Raw genomic sequence first — 22,082 nt, 5'->3', positions numbered from 1 at the left:
CATACCACCAGCAGAGCTCCTTTCATTAAAGCTTCTCTCCATGGTTGCCTCCAATTCTTTTGCAAATCTTCCTCTCCCCTCACAAATTTATAGCCCATTGAGGACTTTCTGTGGGTGGCTTGAAACATCTGGGTAGCAATCCTTCAGTCTATGTCCTGCACCCTTTCGTTAAACAATGACGCACAGGCTGCAGGCAGCCGCCAGGAAAACCAGGAGGAAGAATGGTGCTGTTTAACATGTATATTCATTACCAGCCCTCAATTAGGGGGTGAGCAAAGGTGGAGGAGCTCAGGATCTTACTTTGTCAGCCTCAGAAAAACATTTCTGCAATTGTTACATCATGTTTCATTAGACTAATTCAGTCCAGGTGATGCTAATTTCTTCCTGGGTGTCAGGCCTATCACTACCAGCTGCCACTTTTACAAGAGGTTTTGCAGTAGTTTCAGGCTGAGCTAGTTGAACTCATATATCCTGGTCCATTGACATGACTGAGGGGAAGATGTCTCAGAGCACACACAACTAATTTACAAGAGTTTTACATTTCAATTAATTTAATGGATTTTAATAGAGAGGCCAAGTTTCCCCCAGAGTTTTAAAAGCATTAGGTAGCTAGGATAAAGCTCCTTATTGAACTCTAAATTAAATATTTTATACAAAATGTCTGTGTTTCTAGGGATTTATCTGATAAGCTATGTCTTTTAGTAGATACTTTTTTTGCTTTGGGATAACCAGGATGTGTGAGAGAAGGAAGAGAGGAAGGAACCTTTTCCCCTTGTATTTATGTTATTCAGTGTGTTACAGTGTTTGTGAATGACGCATGCTAAGGCAGTTACTTATTTTATTGAGATCTGCTGGACTGAACTAATGTTTGTTTAACTTTCTCGTTGGACCAGCCAAGTGCTGCATGTCATGTTCCTCACTGCAAACTGTGAATGCAGGAGATATCACATCTTAGAGATCTTAGTAAATTCTGGGCAAAATTTTGTTCCAGACCTAGGCTTATAGTCCCATTTAGTATGTCATGATTAGGTACTTAAATTCTATAAATGATGTTTTTATTATCATGTTTTATTACAAAGCTGCTATATAAATTTTAGTCATTGATAGAGTTGAGCCTTTTTTTGGAGACTGAAACATGTTGAGTAGCTTATCAAAATATGTTCATGCAGATGGGTTCTCTGATACCCAAGAAGGAGGAATGGCCAAAAGCAGCATCATTCACTGTAACTTGGACTGTATCACGCCTGGCAGAAATTTCTTCCTGGCTTAATAACATATCTATATCAGGGTAATCTGCTTTGTGCTGTTCTGGGACAATAGATCTGTGATCTGAAAAAGATGACTCCAGATCCACCCAAGTGGCAAAGCAGAGGTATGATGATATACCAATCTATTATTACGTGCAGAACAATAAATATGTCAGGAGATGAGGCTGATTCACAGTTGATATTGATGGGACATGAACTTGTGCGATAACATACAAACATGTCTGACCTGTTAAGCTATAACTGTTTTTCTTCAGTGTGTGCTGAAGAGCAATGATAGCTATTAGTCTATTTTTATAGAGAAGACTACTGGCAAGTGCTGTAAGTCTCTCCAGAGAGCCTTGGTACAAAAATGATTGACTGAGACAGGCATTTGAGCACACACACAATTACTGTGTGCCACTGCAGAGAAGATCGTATATGTAATATTAGTTGGGATGGGGAACTGCCTCAGTATTATCAAATACTTAGAACAAATCACTAAGACTCAGTCTACACTGCAGGAAAAGTCCTTTCTTTAGAAAAGAATAAGCAGTTTGCAGTCATTCTCAGAATAGAAAAGCTAGCTAAATTTATTGAGAAAACTGTCTGTCTCTAAAGAAAATGTGCATACACAAATGTTATGCCGTACATTACTTATTGAAGAGTAGGATGAGGTTATTACTGAACAAAATATAAGTAATATTCAAAAACATGATAGAAATCCTGGCTTTTTAAAATACTTTTTGCAGAAATGTGTTTTAGCACTTCAATATTGTAATTATTTTGTCAGAAAAAACATGACAGACATTTATATTAGAAAAAGAAGTATCAATTTGCAGCCAAAACAACTCTTGTAAAAACTTGCTAGTAGTATATTTTTAGTGATAACCGATTAACAAAAAATATTTTTAAGGAAATTAATTTATTTAGTAGCATCTGTATATTACACATTAATTGATCCATCTATGAAGAGAAAGCAGAGTGTATGTTTTAATCCCTTATGGAAATCCTTCAGTAAATCCATGCAGGATACATATTTCATTGATTGGCATCTGTCTACACTTAAAACAAAGGGAAAAACAAAGGCAAAAGGATTCCCTGTGGCACATCCCCTGAGGACTGGGGAATTTCTTTCTTTTATCTATTGTGGGTGTGAACACGACATCTCACCCTTCCAAACATAAGCTTTTGCTCCTGAAATTAGAGATACTTTGCGCTTCTTGTCACATCCCAGCTCTCTGTGAAGAAAGGTCCTCTAAGGAGTTTCTGCTTATCTTGTTTTACTTTGAAACCTGTTCAAAGGAAAGAAAAAAGATCCCACTTAGCCTAGTTAGCCTGAGACTAGATCGTTTGGTTTGCTTATGGAAAGGCTTCCCTTTAAAGATAAGAGCCCTTAGAATGTATCAGATAATTTGAGTTAAACTTTTGGTTGTATGTCTAAGTACTTCCTGGCTGTCTGCTCTAGCATGTGAGCACATCACAGTTACTCTGTTTTGTCATTATAGCATCCCAGTGAGATAAGAAAATGTCTTTATTTTATGCCTGGAGAACAGAATCACAGGGTAGGTGAAGAATCTCGCCTGAAGTCAAATGGAAATTCTGAGAAGTTCTGTGGTTGATCCAGGGTACTAAAACTAGGTCTGATGTCCCAGAGCAGTACTGTCTCCAGAAAACCAGCTTTTCTCTTACTTTTGTCAGCTGTGCTAATACCTAGTAAATACTTTCTGTTGAGAATTATGTTCAAATCATGCACAGACCTGAATCAGCAGCGGTGCTTATTAGGTAGAAGTACATTTTAAGATACTACTCACACCACGTATGTGCATATTTTTGTAAGATGTTGAGTGCTGCGCCTCCTTTAATGACGTGACTACATGCTAAGGATTTAGCCTTATGAATAAATTTATGTGGCTTTCAAGGCAAAGTAGAAGAATGTATTCCTTTAAAGTTCAGATTAAAAAAATTAAGTGAGCATGTTTTGTCAGATCTTTTTGAGATAGGAGTATGCAATGATTTATTATGATTCAGCTGGTTCACCTACCCTAAATTGCAATAATATGATAAATTTATCACTGAATTTACACTGTTGTAATTTGACTATTCTGGGATCAAAATGAAAGTGTCTTCTCCAGTGAACAGGAGCAGGATCCTGAGTGATGACCCTCTCTACCCGGAAATGACTGCAATAATGTGATTCTGGACTAAATTTTCCTGTATACTAACAGTAGCTTGTGAGAGCTAGGACTGATTCTACAATGGTGCAGATTTTTGTTCAGTTTACATAGGGCTTGGAAATCTATGACAATCCATTAATTCAGGTAAGAGAAGGTATCTGAAACAAATTCTTTGTTTCCCCATTACTGCTGCAGCAACGAGAAAGGCAACAACAGGATTTGAACTGAGCTAGGTTACAGTAGAGCAACATCTGGTGCAGAAGTCCATCCCTGCTCAGTGACCTGTGTGAATGACATGGGGAGGAAGAAGGTACAGTCTGTGTTCTGTCCTAGGCTGCAGCTAGGGAGGTCATCAAGTGTCTCGGTATGTAGTGGCTGTGGCTCCTGATGATGCCTTTCCTTGTCACTCTACTTATACTAGGGGTCCGTACAGTAGAATACACCTAAGCGTGCACACCTGTGAAAGTGTAATGCCATTGGAGGATAGGCTCAGAAGCAAAATGAAGTACTGCATTTCTGTTCCAGTTTGTGGAATGATTTTAAATCCTCCTCATCAGCAATGTTTGTGCATATACGCTCCTAAGCATATATAAAAATATACATATATATATGTTCAACTGTACTTGCATTTTTTTTTCTTGCACTGTTCTTCCACAATTAGAAAAACAAATGTCAAATTGATAGAACATCATATTGTCCTACACTGCCTTCGGAGTCTCACTTATTCAGGTAGTTAGATGAAAGTTATTTCAAGTGTAAGTAAAGTATCGTAAACCATCTTCTCCCATTGTTTTTTTCTGTCAGAAGCAAAATGTTTCTTTGTGCTAGTAGAAGTTCCTCTTTTTTTTTTAACTGACTTTTGGCTATCATTGACTCCTAGGCTGACAATGAGCATTGTAAATTTTTGATTAATGAAAGGTTGCTTTCCTAGGCTATTTGTCTAACATTAGGCACTGGACTGAGTAGCCACATTGTTTTGTTTCTATCCTTGCCTGACTGCCTGGTTAATTTCTTGATTTTAGGATTTCAGTGTCCAGTGTCTTATGTCTCATGTATAATGGCTCCTGTACATTTCCATTACCTTTCTGTGACAGTTTAGATGACACAAGTTTTAGATGACACACTGAGTTTCCTAACATGGTTCTGAACATGGCTGTCCTGGTTTAACCCCAGCTGGCAGCTAAGCACCACACAAATCCTCAGTCACTTCCCCCCTCAGTGGGATGGGGGAGAGAATTGAAAGGGTAAAAGAGAGAACACCTGTGGGTGAAGATAAAAACAGTTTAATAATGAAAAAGAAATAATAATAATTATTAATATCAACAACAATAATAAGAATACTAGGGAAAAAGAGGAAAAATAACAGAAAAATAGAACCAATGAAAGACAAGTGATGCAAAAGAAAAAAATTGCTCACCACCAACTGACTGATGCCCACACAGTCCAGGAGAGGTACCTTCACCCTTCCCAAGCTTCCCCCCAGTTTTATTTCTGAGCATAATGTCATAGGGTTTGGAATATCCCTTGGGTCAGCTGGGGTCAATTGTTCTGGCTGTGTCCCCTCCCAATCTCCTGTGCACCCCCAGCCTGCTCACTGATGGGGTGAGGGGCAGAAAAGGCCTTGACTCTGTTCAAGCACTCCTCAGCAACAGCTGAACCCTGTGTTTCCAGCACAAACATGAAACATAGCCCCATACCAGCTACTATGAAGATAATTAACTCCATCCCAGCCAAAACCAGTGCAGTGACCTTGTATGCAATCCAGATACTCAGCATGCAAAGCAGAGATGTTATGACTGTTGCATTAATAAGCTTTAACTTTTGACACCATTATACTTTTCTCCACAGTCTCACTCAGATTCTTCAAAAGCACCACTGGCTTCACATAGTTTGTTGTTACATCATCATCTCCCAGCACATTAATTCCCAGGTAAATGAACTAACCCGCTATAGACAGTGAATACCTGTAATGGGTGCTACATAAAGTTTAGCAAAATCAAATACTGTACCAGCAAGGCTGTAATAGTTCTGTGTACCCTCAGGCTTCAGTTCTGAATTACAGCATTTTTTCAGGTTACATATATGACAGTGGTAATTTATTTACTGAATTAACTCTGCTTTGGTTGACTGATTTTTGGTGATGTGGAGAAATTTACAGTGATGTCAGTGAATGCAGGAGATACTTATCATTTCTAAACATGGAACATTTGTGTTAGACTTCATATTTGTAAAACTACAGTTACTGCTTTCACTCTCCCCCTCAACATTCCTACTATCAACATAGATACTTGCCTATTTTTCTATATTGACTTGATAAATTAGACGTGAAAATACAATTGAAATATGCCAATTTTGCAGTAATTAAGGATCTGATTCAGCAAACAAAATAGAAAACAATCTGGAGCTAATACTCAGAATGAGATCACTCTGCAGAGATATTTCTGAGTGAATTTGTTAAGTCTATTTTGTGCCTGCAAACTTTGCATATAATTCAAATATGTGGGATTTTGGAAGGGAAAAAGGTAGAAGGGAGGCTTACCTTGTACAAAAGCAAAATATCATGAGAATTCCATGCCATTAGACACCAGAACCTCTCCTGCAATAGTGATTTATTGTGGGAACGAATAAGAAAGACTGTGTGTATAAATCAGAGTTTTGGCTGAGTTGAGGCTCAACTTCAAAGCCTTCACACTTCCTTCCCTCTATTTTTTACTCTGTTCTACAATTTCTTTTCCCAGTGAAAACTACCTTTCTCCTTCTCAAGGTCTGCCTTCTTGGGTGCTTTTTAAACACTCCCGATTATAGCAGGGGTTTTGACCTTCTGCTTTAGATTCTGTGTAACTATCGATGTCTCACTTGGGAGCATTACAGATACTCTGCTGCACTGGGCTGAGAAGTGCTGAGCTGATTTCAGAGGGTGATCTTCATTGCTTTGAAAATACTAAGGGTCATATGGTAGGGTAGGCATTAAAAAAACCCAAACCAAAACAAAACAAAATGAAACAACTTTAAAATGAGGCAAAATAAATAACATAGCTTCGTGAGATGTCTCTGCCCATGGCAGGGGGGTTGGAACTAAATGATCTCAAGGTCTTTTCCAACCCTAACTATTCTATGATTCTATGATTCTGTGTAGTGCCTGATATGCAGCTGGTTTTGCTTCTGCAGATGAACTTGGCAGAATGCCTGAGCGATAATTACCAAAAATATTTTCCTAACTTTTCTTAAGTTAAATGAACCAACTACTGAAAGAAAATTGTTCACTTGTTATAGAACAACTTCAGAATATTAAAGTGGGTAGTATCACAATAAATACTGATTTTATTTTTCTTTACCTCTTATTAGACTTCAGTGACTTCAAGGTTAGCCTTGGGGTCTTTTTTTTCGGTGAGGGGAGGAAGTGAGCTGAGAAAGAGGGAAGGTCCTGTGGAGATGGAGGAGTATTTTCTGTCTTTTACCAGTGATTTTTAGCAAAGGACAAGCTAATGAATGTGCAAGCATGCAACCATGACAGCAGGGCAGGAAGAAAAAGCCTCATTACCCACAAAATTGCTGAAATTACTGTTCTCATACGTTTCTACTGAAGAGATGTTGTTTTCACCAGACTGAGTTTCTGTTATTTGTCCTGACTGTGGACTTTTTACAACTTTTGTTCACTTTTCATCTCTCTAATAAACACTTACACAAACAGTTGTACCCATCTTGAAACTCAAAGGTGTGATTGCAAGTCATGGAAACCTACATGTCAAAATTTAAGTTCTGCAGCTGCTAAGCCTGGGTTTTGGCAGCATCTGCAAAACTCACGCAGGATGCTGTGCCAACCTGGGAACCATACTGATGTCAGTCCATCTTTATTAATCATCAGCCTAGCTTGGATAGAAATGTTTCAGGTAAGCCTGCATGAATTTTGACATAATCTCTGAGCTTCACTGTAGGTAGGTACTTTGACACAGATTCTTCCTGTTCACTAACAACTTCCCTTTGGTATGTATGTGGTACCCTGTACTCCAATATAGACTGTAGAATATAGACTTCAAATATTTTTAAATAGTCCATGACTTAGGGGGCTGTCAAAAGTCCTCACATACTGAAGGAACCAATCTAACTTTTCATTTGTTTTTGCAAGGTAGAGGGCAGTTATGGGTAGATGATATTCTATGTGTGCACTTTTACATTTAGTCAAGCCTTTTGTAGAGCAAATGCTGTTTTATCCTTCTAGAGAAGAGTGCATAACTTGGTCTTTCTGAAGACTCTAATTTTGTAGATCCTGCTTTGTTTCTGTGCCATCACAGAATAGATTGAGTTCAGTGATATGGTTCCTAACCAGGGGAAGAATCATAGTAGTATTGAAGGGATTCTGGACCACAGAAATGAAATGGCTTGTTCAAAACCACACAGCAAGGATGTGGATGGGACAGAACAGAGAAGGGTTTTTTTGCACTTTCTTTGCCCTTTATCACTTGTAGGAAATTCCATAAGAAGATGTTTCAGAGAAAATCTGTTCTCTGCCTTTAAAAAAAAAAAAAAAAATCTTACTTATTTGTCTTTTCTGTCTCCACTCTCTCTCCATATTCTCATCCTGCTGCACTGATGTCAGAATTTGGTATACCTTGGTGCTATTCTAGTCTAATAGTTCTTAGACTGCCTTTATGCTATACCTGTGAGCTGAATTAAGCATGCCATCCTCCAGCTCATAATTTAAAACCTTAAATAAAACTCAGTGTAACAGTGATCCCTGCTGTAAGCCACTGGACAGGTCTCTACAGACTAACACATTGTCATTTATCATTAAGCTTTGTTTACTGTATTTGCTCTCCCCTCACTGTTACCATAAAAATCCTATGGTTCAGACACTAGCTGTCAGTAATCAGAGTTAAGACATTTACCTCATTGCTGGTCAGTTCAGTACCTTCATGTTCCTGGAAATGGTTGCCAAAAGAAAAAGTTAACAGTTGCACAGTAATAAGGTCATAAGATTCATAAGAACAGCAATACAGGGGGGGAGGAAAACAATAGCAAAGGCATCTGGGAGATCTGAAATAGTAGACGTTTGCTTGAGAGAATAACATCAGTGGCAATGACATCAAGAGGAAATGGGAACAGTTATGAAAAAAGCAGATCATTAGAAGGAAAAGGAAGTGCTGGGCATGGAAAGAATCCAATATCATGTTCAATTAAACTTGTATTACACATCTAGTCAAGTCAACTCTTCAGAGGTTAAAAAGAAAATTGGCTTGATATCGGTATTTCACATCTGACATATTTTAGCTAAAATAAAAAACTAAAAGAAGGATACAGAAAATCTCTTGTATTACTTGATTGTTTTATAGGTTCTGATTTACAGAGGTTCAGTGGATCTCAAGTGGAAGAGTACCACTCTATGTTGCTGCAGGCCTGAGCTGGGGATGTTATCGCTTAATATAGGTAATTTAATATTGTGAACTACATTAAAGATATCTTGAGACAATCGTTTAAGGAGAAGTTTGTGTAATAACATTTATCAATGTATTCTGCAATATTAAAGAAGAGGCGTATTTTGAATTATTAAGCTATATTTCTCTTTTGAGATGGAAATCAAGTGAATTTTCAGTTCAAATAAATCTCCAAAACCTCAAGGGCTTCTTTCTTCCTCCTGTACTTCTCCCAATTCAATTGCATTCTTGATTACCCTCCAAAATCTATTCATTTATGCTGATTGTTAAATATCCTCTCCCCATTTCTACTAACTACATCATTATCAGCCTTACGGCAGCAGGACCATTTATCCTGTCCTTTACTGTGCTCTCATATTACCATCCCTCCTCTCTTCTGAACACTGACCTTCACCTTCTCCACAAGTCCTCTGTCTTTTCTACTGTCAAAACCTCCTTCCCTGTTTATTTCTACCTGATCTGATTTTAACTGGATTTAACCAAACCTCTGCTAGGTGTCAGGTGCTGAACAGTAAACCTGAAAATTTCATTTTAATTAACCTTCAAAAGTTCTTTAGTCCTTTGAAAGTGTATTTTGTGGGGATGATGTGAGAAAGTGAGAATGGTTGTTTGGATTTTTTTTTTTCCAATTTTTGTATATGGCTTTATATAGAATTTGGAATAAAAAATGTTAAGAGGGGAAAATGTGATCAATTTTCTAAGGTAAAGAAGTGAAAGCAGAAGGACTTTCATTTAATTGGACACATTTTTATTATTTTATCTTCTTTCACTTTTCTGTCTTTTTCCCATGTCCACTCAGTCTTTCCACACCATTTTTTTTTTTTTTTTTTTTTCCCTGCCACAGAAAATATGTATGACGTGATGTATCACTTTTTGGTAGGCTATAAGGTTAGGAATCCAGATCTTATCAGGTAAGTGCATTGCACTGCTCCCAGAATTGAACAACAGAGTTTTTCCATGCAGCAAAGGGATTTTGGGTTATCTCTTTGGCATGTGGTGATCAACTTTCTCTTCCAAATAACCATCTGAAGCTTTAACTATTCTTGAAAATTTAAGGATTGTTTTGTTTAGGAATAAAAATGTAGAACAGATGTTTGGGAGTTTTTCTTCTTCCTTCCTTCTGTCTCTGGACATAAAACAGAGGAGCAACTGAGATTTCTGTATATGCAGGGCAGCACAAAATCAGTATGAACCCCTAAACCAGCAAGATGTTGGATATATGTGCAACAGGCTGGTATGACCATGCAGACTCCTGCTTCCTCACGACTCCCAGGGTTGGAGTAGGCAGCTGGATGGTGCAGGAAAGCACAGGGAACAGTTGTGCCACCCTTACAACAAGAATGGAAAAGAAAGAACTTTTATCATCCCCTTCACCTCAAAAAGAATGGGCAGCAGTTTTGCTTTATGTTTTTTAGGCTCTTAACAGTGCATGTGCCCCCCTTTCTGCTTAAATCAAAAAGCCAGGCAAAGGTCATCAGTTTTATGAACTGTATAATGCTAAGAGGGCAGGCCTCTTAGGTGAAAGGAAAAAAAAAGATCGAAAGTGAACAGGTGAAAATAATCAAGATTTAAATTCTCTCTTAATGTGGTAAATTATGTTGGTCAAGCTAGCGCAGCACTGAAATGGGCAGGAATGGAAGCTCACATTTCCCCAGGGTGTGTCTAATGCAACTCTAAAACAACACACATAATCCCAAGCTATTAAAGCACTCGTAAAAGAACACTCCTCAAGTATATTAATACTGTGTGAAGTGTGTGTCTGCTTTATGGGATGCTTTTTCTTAGTCAGACTACCCCAGTATGGAATATCCTGTTGCTAATGCACCTCTCTCTTTTTCTCTGTTTTGCTGTTCAAGTTTACTAACATTAGTGGATTACCCCCTAGCATTTCTAGATCTACGGGAAAATATTATATTCATTTTTTTTTTTCCATGGCAATAGTGGAAAATGCTATCTGAGTGCTCCTTATTTAAGCATCATCTAAGTGCTGGCAGTTCAGCAATGTACTGCACTTTACGAATGTTTGTGGTAGGAACTTCTGGTAGTTTTTCTAGGTAGGTATACAATATTTAATTGCCATGGTATTTGACAGCATCTTGTAGTTACCAGTGAGATTTGCTTTTGACCCATGCACTGATGTTCCAGGTCTTTCTTTCAGGAACAGTGGAGCTGTGTCTTTAAATTAAACAGAATTGGCAGTGTGTGCATTAAATACAAACAGCAGTCTTTCATGTTAGATCTGAAAGAAAGAGCACAGGTTGGTGGGAATTTTGTGTATCAAGAAAAAAAAAAAAGCCCAACAAAACAAAGCCTGGCCCTCCTGTATAAAATTCCACTTCAAAAAAGAAAACCCAGAAAGTGAGTATTTTTTTTTACAATCAAGCGGAAAGTCAAAGAGACTCTTGAACTTTTCCTGTTTTTGTTGTGTCTAATGTCCAGCAATTGGTTAAGACTAATAGCCATTTTCTCAGGGTTACATTAATACTTCAAAGAATTTGACCAAACCACAACTGGGGTTTCCTTTTGAAAATGTTGATGGCAAGTTTGATTAAAACCTTTTACTCCCATAAACAACTTATGCAGTTAAATAACCCTTTTATTTTAGACTTAATTTATTAAAGTCTCATCTCACCCATTGGCTTAGTGAAGCCATTACTTTGCAAACATCTGATAGAAGAGGGAGTCTGAGGTGCTTAAGTGCAAATAAATATCTGTAGAATTTAAACCTTTACCTCTACTTAAGAACAAACTATTATTTTGAGCTGAACATCTGCAAGAAGTTTAAAGGAAGACAGGATTCTTCTATCTTGGTCTATAATGTTTCTATGTATCTACTGGAGCTGGAGATTATTCTTGTATAATGAATGATACATACTCCTAGCATGATGTCTTCTCTGGGGAAGACTGAGGTTTTTAGCCCTGCCTCCAGACTTCCTATTCCTACTCTAGCTCCTAACTGCCTTAATATATAAATATGAGATTCCAGTACTCATCAAGGCATTAAGTTCTGTCTTCTAGCAGATGACTTGTGGACTGTGACAGAAATTATTTTGAAAAGTGCCTGTAAAATTGAATACCACAGTACTAAATCAATCTATTTCTTATAATTTGCATTATTCCAAAAGCACTGGGAAACAGAAAACCACCTGATAATCTTAGCAGAGAATTTTTCCACTGTGCAGAGTTTTACAACAAATAAAATACATCTCTCATCAATAGTTTATCTCCGTACCAGCAGGTTTCATGTTAGGTGGATTGTCTGCCTGCACCACTCAAACAGGATTGCTCTAAATTCATGCAGTTAGCCCTGCACTCTCCACCTGCTCGTCCCCTTCTTTACACCCTCTCTTCTTTAAGGAAGAACATTAGGAACTCACCTATGTGAAAACCAGTACAGTTGAAAGAAAGAAAGAAAGAAAAAGTTAATTTAGCCTAGGACTTAATGGCTGTCTGAATAAACATGGTGTTGCCACAAGGAATAAAACTGTGGGAGTGAGAAGTGGTGACTGCAGTGATGGGAAGTGGGAACTACTTAATTTGGTGGAAATGCTGGCTGAAAATGATAGTTGAATTACAATGTAGCTTTATTCTGGATTGAATATTGGCTGTCCTCCCACAGTCACTGCAAATCTGGTATAATAAAGCCCTGTATAAACATATGCTAGCTAATTTAACAGAACTGCGTTCACGTATCTACTCCTGATAGCAATTGCTATCAGGATCTGCCAATGCACAGGGCTGGTATAGGTGGGTTTGCAGCCTCAGACTTCTTTTGCAGCCAGTGTGCTGAGAGATCAGGAGCTACAACTGTCCACCTGGCAGTAACCTCTGTCTCACATACTGCATGCGCTGGACATTGGATGAGCTAAGTATCCAGCCTGCAGTTTCGTCTATGCATCTCATGCTGTTGCTCTAGAGCCCCATTGATTCAGACAGTGTGTTAATGACACCTGATACACATATTCAATACAGAACATGGGTATTCAAGTTCAGTTTCCTTGTGCAAATACTGGCCACAGTATTTAAGTCTTTGAGTAAGCTATAGAAAGAGAAATATAAAATCAAAATATGAATCTCCATATAATAATAGAGCTGCCAGAATGATTTTCTAGACATATCTTTCACTCTGATTAGTTCTCTTTTTCATTCTTGTGCCACTACAAGGTTTCTGCAACACTGAGGAAAAAGTGCAGCTTATCTGAACTACAAGCATCTTAGTTAGATCCCTTATAGCTTATAAAACGGACATAAATATATGTCCAGTGGCAAATAGCTTTGGGACATTTAAATCACATTTGCTGCTTGAATTTAAATAAATTCTAGTGACCTAGCACTCTGTTGACCTCTGGAGAGAAAATACCTCTGAATGCACCTTATTCCCAATATTGTGAACAATCACTTCGCTGTTTCTTACAATTTTGCTTTCACCATATTGCTTTGCTTTGATTTCCTCTTATTTTTCATCCTGACATACACACACACTAATGGTTGTTAATATCCTTGCTAGAGACTGAGTCTTGGTTGCATTGCTCTTCAGGTAATAGCTAGGGGTAAGCAGGCATGGGACCATAAAAATACAATCTTTAATCTTAAGGACTTCCTGTTCAGGAAGGGCTAAGTGCAGACCAAATGGCACCGAGCAAACAATGTGACCTGCACTGACTTTTAATGTGAATAAACAATCTGATTAAGAGTTATTCATTGCTAGATATTCTCAGCAATTCTGAAAGAAAAACAGTACCTCTGCTGATGCTGAAATTTCAGTTGTTTCCACTAGAATCAAATAAGCCTTGCTCACTGGGGAGTTAGACTGTTAGATTCCTTTCCTCAGTTAAAGAAACAGAATAGTACCTTTCCACTCCCTAGTACCTACATCTTGCTTTCACACTTAGAGACATGCATCTAGCAGCATGTTGCTTTTTGGCCGTATTATTAGATTTACTCAGAATCGGAATACTACAGTAGCCACCACTGGAAGACCCTTCTTTGGAAGCCCCTTCTCTACATGTCACATCTGAAGAATTGGATCTTTAGGCTTAAAGACATATGTTTCAAAATCACTGAACCTTACCACATATAATGATAGGTGTTTTGTCTGGAAATCGGCTGAAGTCAAGTTAGTGCTGGTTCCCAGTGCTCTGTTGACATGGTGAGCACCAGGCTTCATGCCAAGGGAAAGCTAGTTTGAGTGGCATGGAGAGAAATCTCTACTTTCTTCCTGAAAAATGTACAGGCTACCTTAATTTCTACTACTAAAATTATAAATTCCATCTCTATGACTATTGTATTTTAAGCAGGTTTTTTTTGTATCTAGGATTGCAAAGAAGGAAATAAAAAGTGGGCAAATCTTAATCACAACACAAAATTTATGCCTTACTGACAGTTAAGGACAGGTAGAAAGGTCAAAAAAGAATTTTACCTCATAATTTAATTTTGTAGAGCTGAGATTTTTTTTTCCACTCAATTGCTGGTTAACCCATTGGTTAAAATATTAATTTGCTTGGTATTAGATTAAAACATTCAAATACTGTTTTATTATTCATATTGTCAATGATGTAGGATTTCATATTTGAAATAGAATAGAATTTCTCTTCCCTTTTTTAGCTGGAGTCTCTCCTGACAATGTGACGCGTCATGGAGAGATGGTGTAACTATATTTTTGATACAGATTATTCATATCCACAGCCTCAACCCCATTCCTCTCTTCCTCCTCCTCCTCACCCCCTCCCCCCACTTTTCTTTGTAAATTACATGGTTTGTCAGTTCAAAGCTTGGACTACAGAATTTCTGATATTCCTCTGTGCAAGTGTTATGCCAGCGTTATTCCTCCAGCTATCTTGCCGTCTCTCAGGCTACAAAATAAATAACCAGGATGAACTATTACAGCACTTACTTCCCTGTCTCTAATGGGTTTCATTAGAAAATAAAATCAGCTAGTTTTCAACAGGAAAAGAAAACCCACAACAAGCCCACCTGAGCAAGTAAGGAGTAAACCCCTCAGAACTAAAGTTAGTCAGAAGTCATTAAGGCTGCTGCAGCCTTAACACCAATTTGCAGGTGTACTGCAGGTATGGTTTTGGTCATTCAGGGCTGTACACATACCTTTGAATGAAGGACTGGACTCACAGTTGCTTTAAGTTCCTTTGGCTTTTATGGGATTAAACTGAACCTAATCTCCATATAAATATTTTCCCAAATCTCACTGCTCTCAGCCACTCCATTGTACAGAATTGAGCTCCATATTATTTGACTTTCTTTATTTTGGGGTTTTGTATTTTTTTTTTTTTAAAGTCCTAAACCTGAATACTCTCAGGTAAATACACAGTCCATATGTACTCTAGTCTTAGTGGAAACAGATATAGTTTCTTGGATTTAAGTAGAATCTGTGATTTTTATATTTCATGGGTTTTAAATATTGTCAGACTTACTATATGCTTTCAAATTTGATTAATATCTCAGTGAGGTGGAAGGATATTAGTAGAGAAAAGGATAAGAAGTGCCTTACAGCTTTCAAAATTAGGTTTCCAGTACTGTTATTTAAGGTATTTTTTTTATGTGCATTTAATGTTAGACAAAAACAGCTTCTTACTAAAATAGATTGTCCTTGATCAAGTGTCCTCTGATACACTGAAAGCAGCTTCCTCTCAATCTGGGAAAGCCAAGCCTACACTTATCAGAAAGGAGTAAAGCTCTGTGTTTTCTTGTGGTAGGTTTTTTTTGATTGTTTGGGTTTGGTTTTGTTGTTGCTGTTGTTTCTGTTTTGGGGGTTTTGTTTTTTTTTTTCATTTTCTTTCTTTCTTTCTTCCTTTCTTTAGATACCTTCCTGTAAAGAAGAGGTATCTGTAATGCCTCTGATTTGGGAACAAGTATTCACAGAGCAGAAAAGATTTGTTCAAATTTAACAAGATACGTGGGAGTTTTAAAACTTTGAAATTAACTCAGTGGGTAAGTTTTATTTTATGTAACCAGAGGTAGCCTCTGCCATGCAAACCACTGTCCTGGTACTTTAGAGAAACAGGAAGCAATTTTCACAGCTCATTCACACAACCAATGAAATGTGAAATAGGTTGCATGGTTAGGTGAGAATCTTGGATGTTTCTTCTATCTCTGGGTAAGGCAATCTTATTCCCGGGGCATTAGGGTAAGGAGATAAACACAGAGCAAAAGGTATTTATTAAGACCAATGTTACTGTCTGAATAATAGAGGAAAAATGAAGGACTACCCAGTGCTTTATATTCTTATTTACATCCAAGAAGTGTTACTGAACATCTGTATGGATGAACAAAAAACCCCAATTGTTTTGTTTCATCCAGACTCCAAACAGTAGTTTGATGTAAAATCAGTGGATATGTATATAGCACTGCAGATTATAACAGTTAGCACATTCTGTATAGAAGACGCTGTCAGAAGACTATAAATCTTCATGCAAAAGCAGAGATTGTTGCTAGCACTACTATATGAATAAGCTGCTAAGGTGGAAAAATACATCTCTCCTCATCAGAATTTCATTGACTTAAATGAAGCAATCTGAACCATGCACAGAACTATCATAGGATGAAAGCTAATTAAATTTTTTAAATTGTTTTCTCCCGACCTTATAGTCAATTTGATTAACACTTAATAGTTAAGCCAGGCCATTTGTTTCTTAAGAGTGAAGTTGCCACAGCAAAAAAAAAGTACAACACAATAGTCTGTGCTGGAGTCTTGTGGGCAAGTGCAGTGAGCATGGAAAAGCTCTGATGAGTCTATTGAAAAAGCAGCTGTTTCTGACTTCACTTCTGACCTGATAGTGCACTCCAGTATAGCTGTGTTCAGCACCCTTTCATTCTTTCCTTGGTGCTGCTTGCCATTCAGTGGGACAGAAGAAAGATCTTTACACTGGTTCAAAATTACATCAAGAAGCAGATGCAGCAATTACCTTTAAAAGTAATAGCTAGATGGGCCCTGAATGGTGGCCTGTTTTTATTACTGCTGTCTGTCCAGGGAGCACACTTTCATTGCTAGAAATCAGTGTTACATCTTCAATAGCAGTTGATCATTTTTGCTTCAGGCTTTTGTGTGTCCATATGGTCATGTGTGGGGAATGCAAAGCTGTATTTGGTTTGCATGGCAAGGTTTTGGGGAGGGGGCCTACAGGGGTGGTTTCTGTGAGAAGTTTCTAGAAACTTCCCCTATGTCCAACAGAGGCAACGGCAGCCTGTACTGTAGCCTATGGGAAGAACTCATATTGGAGAAGTTAATGGAGAACTGCCTCCCATGGGAGGGACCCCATCCTTGAGCAGGGGAAGAGTGTGAGGGTCTTCCCTTTGCCTTGAGGGGGAAGGAGCAGCAGCGACAACGTGTGATCAACTGACCACAACTGCCATTCCCCTTCCCCCTGTGCCACTGGATGGCAGGAGGTAGAGAAAATCAGGAGCGAAGTTGAACCTGGGAAGAAAGGGGGGGGGGAGGTGTTTTTAAGGTTTGGTTTTGCTTCCATTATCCCACTCTGATTTGATTTGTAATAAATTAAACTAATTTCTCTGATTTGAGTCTGATTTGCCCAGGTGGGTAATTGGTGACTGATCTGTCTCTGTCCTTATCTTGACCCATGAGCTTTCCATCATATTTTCTCTCCCCTGTCTAGCTGAGAAGGGGAGTGACAGAGTGGTTTTGCTGGGCACCTGGCATCCATTCAGGGTCAACCATCACAGTCCTTCTTGTCACCCAGTGTGGGGCATTCATATTATCTTCTGGAGAAATTGCTATGTGTATGGAAGCCCTACTTCCTGGGAAGCAGCTGGACATTGCCTGCTGATGGGAAGTAGAGAAGAAATATTTTGGTTTCCTTTGCTTCTGTGTGTGTGGCATTTGTTTTTCATTATTAACCTGTCTTTTTCTTGACCCCACAAGGTTTTTTCCATCTTAATTTCTCCCCCTCGTGGCCTGCTGAGGAGCTGGATAATAGGGCGGATTGGTGGGCACCTGGTGTCCAGCCAAGATTAACCCACCACAAAAGAAGTACAAATTTTACTACTGGATTAGCAGTTCTTGTCTCACCTTTAAATTTTACATTATAGTCCTTTGTATGCATACCACAAAAGGAGGAAGCAATGTGACTCTGTGATAAATGATAGCCAAAGAGGAGGAATGCTTCAATCAAATACTGCATCTCTGGACTCAAAATTATTAACATGGTAATTACAGAAGGTACGTACAATTGCTGACACAGATAGCTTGGGAAATAATGTGTACTTACCAAGTATAAAATGTTCCCAAAGAGTTATACTAAGGGTGGTGCAGATTTCTTCACTTGTTAAATTTGTAATATACAATTGGTAGAGCTCAAAATGACAGGGTCAGAAAAATCGGACAGGTATTAATAAGTGTACAACCTCTTTCTTTTTGCAGTATAACAATTACAGTCTTTTGGGTTCTCAGGTATTTGCTGAAGATACAGCATACTCATCTTAAGTGATGATTTCTTTTCAAAGATTTCATAGGTAAAAAATTGCCATGGCCATGATCTGTTTTTCAGATTCAAACATTTTGACAGTTCGTTAGTTTTGCAAGTGGCAATGAGCAGCCAAGGACTGAAAAATTCAGGACTACTGATAGTAAATGCAGAATTCTGTGGTAATTAAATCCATTTAATTTCATTAATTTAAGTGAGATTTCTCAGATATACCAAAGGCTGGGTGTGCTGCACTGTAATTAGCTCTGTCAATGGTTATTGATGAGAACAATTATATATCTTATTTATTTTAATACGAAAGTTTTGGGGGGTTATAGAGTTTTTGTGTGGAAGAGAGTTGTTGTGTTTTGAGGTATTATGATAAAATAAATTAATTTGTGTATTTTTAATCAAATCCCCAGTCTCTTTTTTATTCCTCTGAAATTCCAGAAACAAACTTTTTTAAAAATCAAAACAAACTAAACTCTGACGTTTATTCTGACTAATCCTACAAACTGCAAGTCATAAAATACCTACGCCAAAGAAGTGAGCATCATAACAATTTTATTGTTTTCCTTACTCTCAGCTGCAAATCTAAAACTAGTGTTGTATGATGTAGTGACCAGTAAACAGCAACTAGATATTAATAATGTTCTATTTATCTGTGTAGAAACAATAACGACAAATTAGTATTTGTGAAAACACATTATATTTTGTATATTCAAACTGACCACAGGCATAGCATTATGTTACCTGTGACTGCGAAAGATATCTATCCATACCCAGAAAAACATATTTTGCTTTCAGCAAATAGTAGCTTTGGCAATGAACTCTCAGAAAATATTTACTGAGGAACATATGGGATCTCCACAGATATATACCATAGCTTTATATATATACTACCCAAATTGTAGATAACTTTCCTCCTTCAGAAGTGCTGTTCCTTGAATTCAAATCTTCAATCACCACAGTCTGGTGAAACAGTAGTGTAAGAAATTACTGGGAACAAGGTGTGAAGATTCAGATAATGTAAAGCTGTTGGACAAAAAGAAACTTGTGGGGTGTACTTTTCCATGCAGGAGTGTAACATGAATTTGAGACTGAATCAAGTTATCTTTGCAAATAACCCACAGTTTCTAGATGTTAAAATACAATAATTGATTTTGCAGTGTGGGGAAAGACAAATAACTTGATAGTGGTCCACATATTGCATGTCCAGCAAAACATCCTTGTCTCTAAACTGGAGAGATGTAAATCTGATGGATGAACCACTCGGTGAATATAGAATTGGGCATATGGCTGCACGCAGAGAGTTGCAGTCAATGGCTCAATGTCCAAATGGAAACCTGTAATAAGCAGTGTCCCTCAGGGGTCACTGTTGGGACTGATACTGTTCAACATCATTGTTGGCAACATGGACAGTAGGATTCAGTCAGCACTCAGCAAGTTTACTGGTGACACCAAGCTGTGTGGTTTGGCTGGTACGCTGGAGGGAAGGAATGCCATCCAGAGGGACTTTGACACACTTGAAAGGTGGGCCAATGCCAAGCTCATGAAGTTCAACCAAGCCAAGTGCAAGGTCCTACACCTTCATCAGGGCAATTCCAGGCATAGCTGCAGGTTGGGTGGAGAAGTAATTCAGCGCAGCCCTGTGGAGAAGGACTTGGGGGCATTGGTTGTTGGTTGATGGGAAACTGAACATGAGCTTCAGTGTCTACTCACAGCCCAGAAAGCCAACTGCATCCTGGACTGCATCAAAAGAAGCATAAGCAGCAGGTCAAAGGAGGTGATCCTGCCCTTTGCACTGGTGAGACCCTGCTTGGAGTACTGTGTACAGTTCTGGTGTCCTCAACATAAAAAGGATATGGAACTGTTAGAACAAATCCAGAGGAGGGCCACAAGGATGATCAGGGGAGGGGGGCACCTCCCATATGAAGACAGGCTGAGAAAGTTGGGGCTTTTCAGCCTGGAGAAGACTGCATGCAGACCTCATAGCAGCCTTCCAGTGTCTGAAGGGGACCTATACGGATGCTGGACTCTTCATTAGGGACTATAGCAATAGGACAAGGGGTAATGGGTTTAAACTTAAATAGGGGAAGTTAAGGTTAGATATAAGGAAGAAGTTCTTTAGTGTGAGGGTGGTGAGGCACTGGAACAGGTTGCCCAAAGAAGTGGTAAATGCTCCATCCCTGGCAATGTTCAAGGCCAGGTTGAACAGAACCTTGGCTTTAGTGTGAGGCGTCCCTGCCCATGGCAGGGGCATTGGAACTAGATGATCTTAAGGTCCTTTCCAGACCAAACCATTCTATGATTCTATGATTCTTTGTATTTAAAGAGAAGGAACTGGAAACACCAGTCTGTGATCTTCTCTATTGTTGATCATATCCCAAACAAGACATAAGATTTTAGACCAATGACTGCTTTTTTGTACATCTTTGAATTATGTGTGTCCAGAGATATTGGGACTAGGCTGATCTGAAGCAAATCCCCTGAGTAGATGGAGTGGCCTCAGCAACAACAGACTCGAATTACCAATTGTTCTTTTATTGCACCAAATTGATAACTAAGAGACATACCTTTAGTCAGCATTAATTCAGCATTAAATTTACTGTGCAAATATTTTATAGAGTCAAAGAAAGGTATCTGAAGAGTGAGGGAACATCTAAGGTTTCAATGGCTTGGTGTTGCAGTACTGTCTTTGAGTTTCTAAGCGTTAAATTTCAAAATACTTTTCACCTGTAAGTTTCTAAGATTTTGTATTTTTTAATATCTGATGCCAGGCAGTAAGCTTTCTCCAGTTTATTTGGTTTGATGTGTAACTTTATTTTGTAGTGAAAGACTGGACTTGAGCTCTGAGTCTACATGACTGCTTTTGAAGGAGAGGAGGTTGGAAGTAGGTGCAAACTTGCATTATAATTTAACTATAATAAAATAAAGAAGAAATTAGTGATAATGCCATAATTTTCAGTGTTTTGAAAATCAGGACCCTGTTGCTTAGCTAGTAGATGTTGGTGAGTACTGATTGTTTTTAATGAAGCTGTATTTGTTTAACCTGCTAGAGGTCTGGTCTGTGTTTTTTTTCTTGTATTGTAATAATGTCTGCTGGCTCAAGCAAGTGCCAGTTGTGTGAGAACAGCTCAAAACAATTGGTTATATAATGTTCCTGCCTTAAAAATCTGTACATCTAGATAAGCAAGAAAGATTTAAAAAGTACAAAACCTAAGCATCTGGATTTTACACCCACTAGAGTACAGGCCGTGGCTTTGCTAAGAAAATTAAATTCCCAGCATAAAAAGGTAATTTTGGAAACTAATAAATCAGATTTTTTTTTCTTGGAGGTTGCTTTCAGTGGAATATTAATTTCTCTGCAACATGCAACTCCATTTCTTTCCTCTCAGAAAATACATTGGCAAGAAGACCCTTTCTTCTCCTGCGGAGTTTGATTGACAGGGTGTTGCCAAGGAGGGGAAAATGATTTTCAAAGTCTGACCTAAGAAAAAACATTTCTTGTGCTCTCATTAGGCTTTTGTTACTTCAGGTGCTACAGGAAAAACAACTCAGCTCAACTGCTCTGGTTCTTAATAAGAGTATTATTAAGATCCCAAAGCATTGTTGATACTGTTCTTCGAAACAGACCAAGGAACTCCATTCATTTATTGATGCACTCTCCATGAAGGGATTATGTTTCACTTTGTTTGAAGGACCTGAGAGCCCTTATTATTTTTGTTTGCAGAAACACTGTGGTGCACATGAAAGAGACAAAAAAAAAACCTTTTTTTTTGGTTGGGGGAGAAT

General features: G+C 38.3%; 1 long non-coding RNA gene across 2 annotated transcripts in view; it reads left to right on the top strand.

Moving 5' to 3' along the window:
* The first annotated feature begins 9,724 nt into the window (after positions 1-9,724).
* LOC133279268 (uncharacterized) overlaps positions 9,725-22,082 on the top strand; it is a 53,814-nt gene continuing 41,456 nt past the window's right edge. For both annotated transcript variants that reach the window (XR_009746833.1, XR_009746832.1), the window contains exon 1: positions 9,725-9,764. This is a non-coding gene — a long non-coding RNA (uncharacterized LOC133279268). The remainder of the gene's footprint in view (positions 9,765-22,082) is intronic.

Source organism: Pezoporus flaviventris, unplaced genomic scaffold (assembly GCF_033815535.1).
Source record: "Pezoporus flaviventris isolate CSIRO_AGI_PZ_B2104156 unplaced genomic scaffold, CSIRO_AGI_Pfla_v1 ptg000072l, whole genome shotgun sequence".
NCBI classification, from domain to species: domain Eukaryota; kingdom Metazoa; phylum Chordata; class Aves; order Psittaciformes; family Psittacidae; genus Pezoporus; species Pezoporus flaviventris.
The sequence above is the reverse complement of the archived record's forward strand: the minus strand, read 5'-3'. Positions and strand labels throughout refer to the sequence as shown.